Below are 9,580 nucleotides of genomic sequence, written 5' to 3'. Positions count from 1 at the left end.
GGCATCTGAAGTGCTAGATGTCTTTGAAAAATCTAGCAGATGTCTAACTCTATTTTTAGGTGCTTGAACAACATTTCAGTCTGATCTGAAAAAGCTAACACCCCCCACCCCCCCCCCCCCCGTAGATACCACTGGTATTTTCATGGTAAATTACCGTAGGTACACAGATTATCTGTTTTGTTAACTTGCTTTCCATAAATGCTGTGAACATCTTGCAAAGCTTGCAGGATGTTCTACTTTCAAATGATGTAATATAGCCAGAAACTTACTGTTCACCAAAATAGTAACCAAGGTCCTTCTTCGTGATATTATCTAGGTACAAACACTCATAAAATTGATTTATGACTTTGCTTTTATTTTTACCTTTGGTGCCACCATCAACAGCTCTTGCTCCTTCTGTACACTACCTGGGTAGGCTATGTGTACCACCTTTGAGTGAGGAGTAGATCTTTGTTGTGGTCAGGATAGGAGCACATACCTTAAAGCCTCAGACTATTTTGTTTCCTTGTCCTGTCTTTCCTGAAGCTTTCTTTCTGTGAGGTATTTGCATTCCTGTTTCTTCAAGAAAAAGAATTAGACAGACCTTTCTGCATGTACCCTATTTTTTAAATTTAAACACACTTGAATCTAGGTTTCCGTAATTTGCTGGAAATGTGAGATAGACTGTCCAGTACCAGACAGGACACGATCAGGTGTACTTACTCAGTGAGTGTGTCCACTCTATGTATTTTGGTTTGCAGAGATTGCGATAGAAATTCTGGAATGAGGGTAGTAGTGTCAAGCACCTATGATGTAATTAAATATAAAGTAGTGAGTATTTAAAACTGTAGTTGATGAAGATGTACCTCCTAAGTCTTTCCACTTTATTCCTCTTTCCTCTGTTCGAAGGTTTCTGAAAATTATTTCTGTACTTTTATTCCTGTAGAGGGTATCAGTTATGTTTGGGGATTTTGAGTCAGGTGGCTGCTGTGAGATTTTGTTGTTCTGGTGCTGGGGTGTTGTGTTGTTGTGGTTTTTTTTCCCACCCTTAATACACACAGAGAGTGGTAAGGAAGAGCCAAGGGAACACTTAAATCCTAATTTGAGATGGTGGTTTGGCAGATACGAAGCAAAGAAAAGGTCTGGTTGAAACCTATTTTGGGGATGTGAAAGAAGGCTCATCAGTGAAATGGAAAATTTCTGAGCCTTGGCATGTAGTGACTCTGACCTTTATGATGAAGTTGATTGATGTTCTGGATGACACCATCCAGAACTCCCTGCCAAGCAACCTTGGCCATTGTTCCTCAGAAAAAAAGGATTTAAAAAAAGCACAGGGGTGGGGTTGAAGCAGCAAGCTTGCTAACCTAAGAGAAAATTCTGAAGCTACTGCTTACTTGACCATCGGGGGTTCAAAGCTTTGGGACCTCAGTGATGTCTGTATTACAATAAGTATTCTTTGTTTTAAGCTCTTTTGCTGAGAGAGTAACAAAATAAGCCTCTGTGTAGCTAGATGGATAAATTGGGAAGCCTTTGGGGGATGGTGCCTTCAACTGAGCTGCTGTTAAACATCTGTTACCATCTTATCAGTCCTGTGCCATTCACTTAAGTTGTTTAAATTTTACTGCACCATTTTGTTAAGCTGTTCAGACGCTACTGTGTCTGCCGTCACTACTGGCAGTGCTGCCACAGCGCCTGCTTGTTCTTAGTAAGATGAGTGGTTTACCCATGAGGAATGAAGTCCATCTGATAATTTTATTCTTAATGGCTATGAATGTGTGGGAGGCAACAGTGACTTAACAGAGAAACAGAATTCTACCATGGAAGTGGTGAAAATTAGCAAAACCTGAAGGCTTTGAAGGGTGCCAGTAGTGTATCCAAGATCTACTTTGCAAGGTGAATTGCTACAGAGAAAATTTTCTCATATCCCGTTTTTACATGGCAGCAGACATCCAGAATAATTATGTATGATTTTCATCTAAACATGACATAGGAGGATGGAAATATCTCTTACCTTGTCTCTCAGAACGTACTCAAAACTTGCAGCGTTATGATGTGCTGTTGTTAGCACCACATGCTACGATAAAGAAACAGCTACTCCCAGAAGAACCTGATGGACTGAAGAAACAAATGTTTAAAACTTGCATGAACTTGCATGCCTTGAAGTATAACCGTTTTACATATTGGGCCTTCAAGAAGGAAGCCGTTAATTGCATTTATGTTCGTGGCAGCAGAAAAGAAATGATAGACAATTAAGATTTTTCACAGATCTATTATTATATGATAACTTAGAATTATCTTTATCTGGAAGATGTTCCTCCCTTTTTTTCAAAATGTTCAACAGAGTCTGTTTCTTGTATAGAGTAGTACATGAGGGGTCTTGGTCTTCAAATAGCACAGTGAGAGGAAAATGGAAATTGTGGAGCAATGTGTGAAGTGACCAGGTCAGAGCTGTCCAACTAGCCGGTGTTTCTGTGTATACTAAGTAAAAGAAGATCTTTTAATAAATTTATTGCTTAATCTATGAAAAGTGTATTACCAGACAGTACCTTTGAAGATTGTACTGGGATACTAGTCAAGTGACAGAAGTGCTGCTTGCCATCAGCACTTTAATGGTTTTCTTTTGAGCAAATATTACAGAATTTAATCAGTCTAAGAGTTTGTAAAGTCTAAACCTAACTGAACCATGCCATTTTCAGAGCTGAAAGCTGTAACTAATGTTTGGGGAAAGGATAGCGTCATTCTTTGCTAACCATCTGTTTGTAGATACTGTTGGACGTGGACCACAGGATTACAGCAACTCAGCCTGAACCAGAACAGCCAGACTTGTGTTGTTATGGATGCTGCCATGTATGTAGACAGGCTACAACTCTCCTCAGAATTATGTATATGTGTGAGCGATCTCAATCTCAAATGGTAGTTTGTGGTTTAGCATGGCACTGAGCTTCCCCTGGTGCTGCTGGAGGATACCAAGTACCCGTGGATCCCCTCTAGGACTGTAGCAGGCAGGGATAGTCCTAGCTCTGCAGATCTGTCTGTGGGCTTCTCTTCTCCAAAGCTGTTGATTTCCCCATCTCTCTCCCCAGTATTCAGTTTTCTTTGCCATTTGGTAGAATAGCTTGTTAGCTTGTGAGAGGGTGTGATATTTTTTTGTTGTTTTTGTTTTAAATTTCTCTCACTTCTAAGGGATAGTATTTGGCTAATTAAATATGCTGGGCTATGTCACCAGGTGCTTATATGGACACTGTAGCTAAATCTCACTATGTGCTTTGCCTGACTGGTCGTGAATCCAGCCTTCTAACTCATTTAGCTACTTTAATGGCTTCAACTACCTTTTTTTTTTTTTTTTTTTTTTTCCACCCTCATCCATATATTATAACTATGCTGCACATAAAAGCCATCACTTTTGCTACCTAGCAAGTAGGGTTTTTTTTATGAGAATACTACTTTGAATGCTTGCCTAGCACCAATGCTAGCCAGATGGAATGGATTTGTCTGGCAAGTATAGGCTAACCAGACACCTTTTGATATCAGTTCTAGAACAGAGAAATCTCAAAGTTATATTTCCAGATGAACAGGGTTTGGATTGGTGCAACTTGTCTTGAAAGGGCAGGAATGGCATAAGCTGATTTGTTGCTCCTACCACATCGCCACGACACCCCCCTCCTAGGGCTGCTAGCTGCTGTTTCCCCCCAGGCCTCCTGCAAAACTGATGCACAATTGTACAGCTGTGCCTTCCTCAGAAGGAAAAGCAGAGTTAGTTTTGTGGCGTGGAAAAGGGGTAGGCAAAAATAAGGCAGATTATTTAGCTGATATTTGTTTCAGTGTTGAATTGCTGACAGATGCCAGCCTGTTGTTCTCTAGCAGAAGTGGAGTTCTGCATTACATGCAGATCTGTGCTATCAAAGCTTTAAAGATAAATCTAGAACTCTTTGTTAGGAAGACGTTTCCCTAACGGTAAAAGAGTCTTTACTAAAAGTTGCACGGGTTCTTGTTGTGTTTTGTTTTCAGTTTCTTCTGGGTTTCTCTGCAGTGTTTGAAGCATTGGCTTGTACTTCGCTGTGGAGACCGTTTAATGATTGAATTGTTTTTTGGTTCTGTGAAAATGCAGGAGGCTGGGGAAAGGAAAAGTAATTTAGTCCCAATAAAAGTGTGTTTTCAATAAATATGTACTACTTGTACAAAAGCTTACTTCATCCAGTATAAGATTGAGGCTTTCCCCTTCCTTTATTACTAATAGTGCAAGGGAAATGTTGTGGCAGGCTTCATAAATAAAAATGGATTATGTGATACAGTAGATGCAGGTCCTTTCAAGTATCCTTTGGTCAGCACCTTCTAATAACGTGGAGGGCATTCTTTATAGTTCTGTTCTGGGAGTTTTACTAGAACTTCTGTCATTATATGGTTTAATAAAGCTAAATTTGAGTCCACAAAGTGGTACGTTTTGGAATGAACGCTGTATGTAGAAATGTATGTATATAACCCCTTAAAACCCAAACTGGCTATATATCCTTAAAACCAAAACAAGCTGTTTTCAGTCTTGTGTTCCCACCCTTTTGGCTTGCTCATGATGTGGGAGGAATGTGATGAATGAGCTACACTTATATCTAGCTGATTTGTAAAGATCCTTGTTCAAGTGTAATGACTTATGCTTGTGATTGCAACTGTTTGCGAGAGTGTCCAAACTTACAGTGAATGAGATAGTCTTTACGGGGTGTTAAAAGTGTATAATGGGTTTTGTAAGCATCTCGGCTTTTAGGAGGAATTTTCCCAACACAGCATGTGAAACTAACAGCTTGTTAGTTTAAAATTCTGTAAGGAACTCGGTGTGTGCTGTGTGTGGGGTTTTGTGGGGTTTCTTTGTTGCTGTAGTAAACAAAAAAGATCTGAAACAGATTGAAATGGGGAGGAGCATGCGAATGATAATAGATCAGAGCTTTTGCAAAACAGTTCCAGTTTTCAAGTGGATTCCTTGAATACATTAAGCAGAAAAAGGAAAAAAATGTATGAAGTACAGCTGAAAAGGTGAACGGGGTGGAGGTAAGGGGCAGATTGATAAAGAAGTAGTATGTACGAAAGGCACAGAAGAATCTTGGGCCAAAAGATCAATGATGGATCCAGGCATTTAAAAAACCCCACCCTGTGAAGTGGCAAATCGGGTAGGAACGATGAAGAGCCTTTAGTTCACAACAAGGCTTTGCACCTGTCTGGTGTAGTATGCTGGCCCAGCATACTAATACGGTTCTAGCTTGGCAGAAGACGTTTAAGTGAAATTTAGCTGTTGTTACGTTGATCTTCAGAACTGCTGTCACTCTGGGTATCGATAAATTTGCCTCAACGTTGTCAGCTTTGGTTCTCTGCATACTAGGAGTTGTGCTGTAGATCTTTTCCATGCCCAGTGGTGGGGGTTTTGTGCGAGCCACCAGTCTGGCAAGCGTTTCTTAAGCTGCCCCGTATACAATGGCAGGAAAAGCTCCCCCAAAAACGGGGCACACCAACCTTGTTGAAAATAAACCAGCCTGTAGTGCAGCTGGACACTTGGCATGCAGGCAGTGATCTTTAATTGCAAAATAATTTTAAAAGCAAACTCATATCTTGGAGACCTGAATGCCTTTTCTCAAAAGGTTCATATAATGTAATTTTCTCTATCTTTTTTTTCTTTCTTTTTTCCCTGGTGGGTGAGGGGTGGTCAGGGACTGTGTTATTAGGCCTGCTGTGCAGTAGGATGGGTGCTTGCTTGAAGGTTCATCTGACTAGATGTGACTGCACTGTTTCTTTATCAGGATTGTCCTACTTGCATACACACTGTATAGCAGCACTTCCTTTTTCTAATCCACTTCCAGAATAGGTGTGAAAACATCAACTACAAAGCAAGCCTTTTCTTTCTCTTTTGAGTCTTCACCCTGGAAAGAATTTGAAATAAATCGCAGGCAATGTGAGGCAAGTTGCCTTTCTAGGCAAGGCTGGGATGGCTGCACAGGTATCTTGGTAATAATTGCAGAACAAGTATAGCGATAGGGCACAAAATAAAAGCTGAATCGGTGAAAAGAATCAGATAACTTTTTTTAATGTGCTGTTTTGCTTGGATTGGTACCTTATAATGGCAAGTTTTTCAGAAGTAAAGATCTGTTTAGGTGGGGGCTTCAAAGCCTTGCAAGTTGTAACTAATATTTCCTTTCTATTGGTACTGTAAACTCCTGCTTAAGCAATAATACATTTACCCTACGTATCTCTGTATTGATCTGGCACTGTTACTCCTTCTAGCATAGTGGTTCACATACCTAACATTTAACTGGTAGGTTATTCTGTGGTTTCTATAGTCTCATTTTAGAATAATTCCCTCTTGAAGGGACTCAGCTGTCAGAACTAGAAAATACTGTGTATTTCCCACTAATAAGTAATAGGCTTTTCTCAGTCTGAAGGTTTACTAGCCTGTTCCTTAGAGACTGACACATTTGATTCGCCTCCTGCGGGCATATAACTATTACTAGTATCACTGTTTGCCACTTTACAATTTAATTAACGCATAGCTGCCAAGTTGTGGGGTGTTTTTTTAAGTAGCCTAAGGCTTCAGTTAAGAAGAAACACGTTAAGTACGCTCTGCTAATGCCACCTGCTGATGCTGCGAGTACATCTCTGCCTGCACTTTCATTTATGCATAGTTTTTATCTGCAATCCTGTACATGTTCAATGAATAACTTTCCACAAGCTTTGTCCTAGTGTTATTTTCGATCCATAGTAATGAATTGGTTCCAGCTCTTATTCCAGTGTACAGTAATTTCATTTAGGCTGTAGTCCAATTCTTAAAGTGTAATTCTAGTTGTTAAAAAAGATCCAACAAAAAACAACTTACGCCTTGCTCTGTACTAGTTCCATGCATTATCAAACGGTGGACTGTTTTAAAACTGAAAGGAGTTGTTTATTGTATCTTATTGTCTCAAAGTTTTCACGCTTAAAGTCCAAGAGTTTACATACTTTGTGTGTCTGTATGTGATGCAGTACAGTTAAAATGAGTTTCACTTTTGTTACCCAACATTTCACTTGCTTTCTCTGATGCAGAGGACTTATGCACAGCATGTCCCTGGTGATCAGGATCACAGGGGTAATAAAAAATTTTAATTTTTTTACTGGCAGTAGTCTTAACTCTCCTGATTGCTATAGGCAGGTATGCCCACCATCACTGTGAGATGTGATGTAGTTGTGCTTTTTTGTTTGGTTGGGTTTTAGGATGTATTTAACAGTGGTTTGTTTTAAACTTTGTGTTTGAGTTTCTTTGCTTGCACTTTTTAATGTGATGTGGACCACCAAAATAGTCAGGTCCTAGAATTACAGTGGATCAACAGCATTTGAGTGAGTCTAAAAGAGACTGTACAGAATGAGGGGAACACTTTGGAAGTTGGAAGTGACTGAAAGTCAGCTTTTTGCATTGGCCTCCAGTAAAGGCAGAGTTTGGGGGGTGGGAAGGGAGACCAGTGATAGACTAAAACATTTCAGGCAGGAATTTAAACTGCTGAAAGTGAACTAATTCTTTTCTCTCTCTTTTTTTTTTTTTTGGGGGGGGGGGGGGGCGTGGGGGGAGGAGTAGGGGAACTAAGCTATTAGCACCATTAGTTTACTCTCACAGTAGCATCTCCTCATTCTTGACAAACCTGCCCACTTAAGGGGTGAGGATTGTGTGTGTTTCGCATCTGCTTATCTCAGCCAGGATCGTGGCCTTCGCCTATATGGTTAAGGGCATAATAGCTGAAACAAGATCTGCTTCTTAATTTTGGTGGTTTTTTAAAAAGTATTTAATTACCATTTACAACTAAGCTTTTCATTGGTCATTAGATGTGTGCTTTGCTGTTCCTCTCGTAGGACCCCTATCTTCAGTTCATCTGATTCAAACAGCTGTTGTCAAAATACTTCAGAAGCGTTATGTTTATATACCTTATAAAAATCCATGTAACTTCTTTTTCACTGTGTGTTTTTACTCTTAGTTGCAAATGTCCCAAAGTAACCGTATTTCCCTTTACTCATAAGGGAAGAACTGCTCTGTCTCCGTTCCTCTTATGGAGGTCAGGGCACTTCTCTTCTGGCTGCCCTCGGGCACTGCGCTGTGCCCTGCCTGGCAGTGTGCTTGTTGTGTTTGCATCCTAGCTCCTATTTCCCACAACCGTGACAAAATTCTGTCCTTGTAGAATATAACTCTTTTTTTATTTCCTTCATTGTTCTTGCTCCATGTTAGATTTTCCACTAATTTACATTAAAAGAAAAATATTTAGACTTCTGAGTTTCTTATGATTTATCTCAGAAATACTCGTCCTGGGGTTTAAAGCACAAAACGGAGTCGGGGTCTCTGCTGACTGGCACACTACACCCCCCGTTGTCAAATGCAATAAGTCTCTTACTATGGTCATCTTCCTACATGGGAGGATGAGTTTAACAGGGATGTTGAACTTGTGAGTATCCTTTGAGCACTTATGAAAGTGAAAAATATTGCTGACAAAAAATGCATTATGAGCTTGATTATTTTTTTCCCTGTTAACTTACTCTTGTGGGATTTTTTTTTTTTTAGGAAAAATGATTTTTTTTTTTTAAATGAAGCAATTAAGATGAAAAAAATAAAATTTAACTTCTAGATAAGCAATTTTCTACCAAAAAAATGTTAAAAGTCATGTCTTAATCCCTGAAAGAGGAGTGGATGAGGGAGGGGAGAGAAGACTGACTAGTTTGATTTCCTTTAAGCACCCTGAATCTGGTTCTGTTCTGTTTGCATGTCCTGGATTTAAGACCATGATTCTGCTGTGTGTCAGGTTTTTTTGAAACCATAGGTAAAATTAGAATGGCTTTCGCTTGCCAGTTCCCAACTGTCATCCACTTTTCTGCTTGACCACATCTCTGCTGTCTAAATGTCTGCTGCTCGTCAGTACTTACAGAATGCAGAAATTTACTGTGAAGATAAACTCTCACGCTGAAAATATAGGACTGCTGGGGGAAGGAAATGTGTCAATAATTTGAAATCTTATATTGTAGTTCAGTGGATTATGGGGGCTGTGGTACAGTAAACTGACATGCCTGTTAATCTCAAGTGGAAATGATGAAGGTAATTTCAATATATTTTAGTCAATCTCTTAAATTCTCAGACTGGGGTAGCTGAAGACACAGAACCATAGAGAAAAGAGATGGGTAAAACAGAGCTGAAAGTGAAGTTTCTGCCCTTGCTGATGGGAAGGTATGTGAGAAACCTATTGCTGGGGAAAGGACCTGCTCAACATCGTGCATGCTGAGGGGAGCCAACCCACCGAATATTCTCTGCTGTGGTGGGGACCATGGAAAGGGAGACTAAAGACCACTGAAAAGAGGAAAGGAAGTTGCTGTAGTAATATTTATTTTAGTTTTGCTTTTGGCTAATCATGTGTGCATAGAACTGAAAGCGTAAATTTCTGAGTTTAAAGATCCCTGGTTACAGCTGCTTGAACTCTGCTTTGGAGAACATGTGCTTAATGGCTGTATCTGCCCTTTTTTTTTTTTTTTTTCCCCCTCCCTTTCATACAACGGCATGCCTCTCTAGAAGTGGACTGTGCCTTAATGCTGTAATAGCAGTTGAATATAGCTGTTAAAG

Source organism: Falco peregrinus, chromosome 5, assembly GCF_023634155.1.
Source record: "Falco peregrinus isolate bFalPer1 chromosome 5, bFalPer1.pri, whole genome shotgun sequence".
Lineage (NCBI taxonomy): Eukaryota > Metazoa > Chordata > Aves > Falconiformes > Falconidae > Falco > Falco peregrinus.
This window is presented reverse-complemented; position numbering follows the sequence as displayed.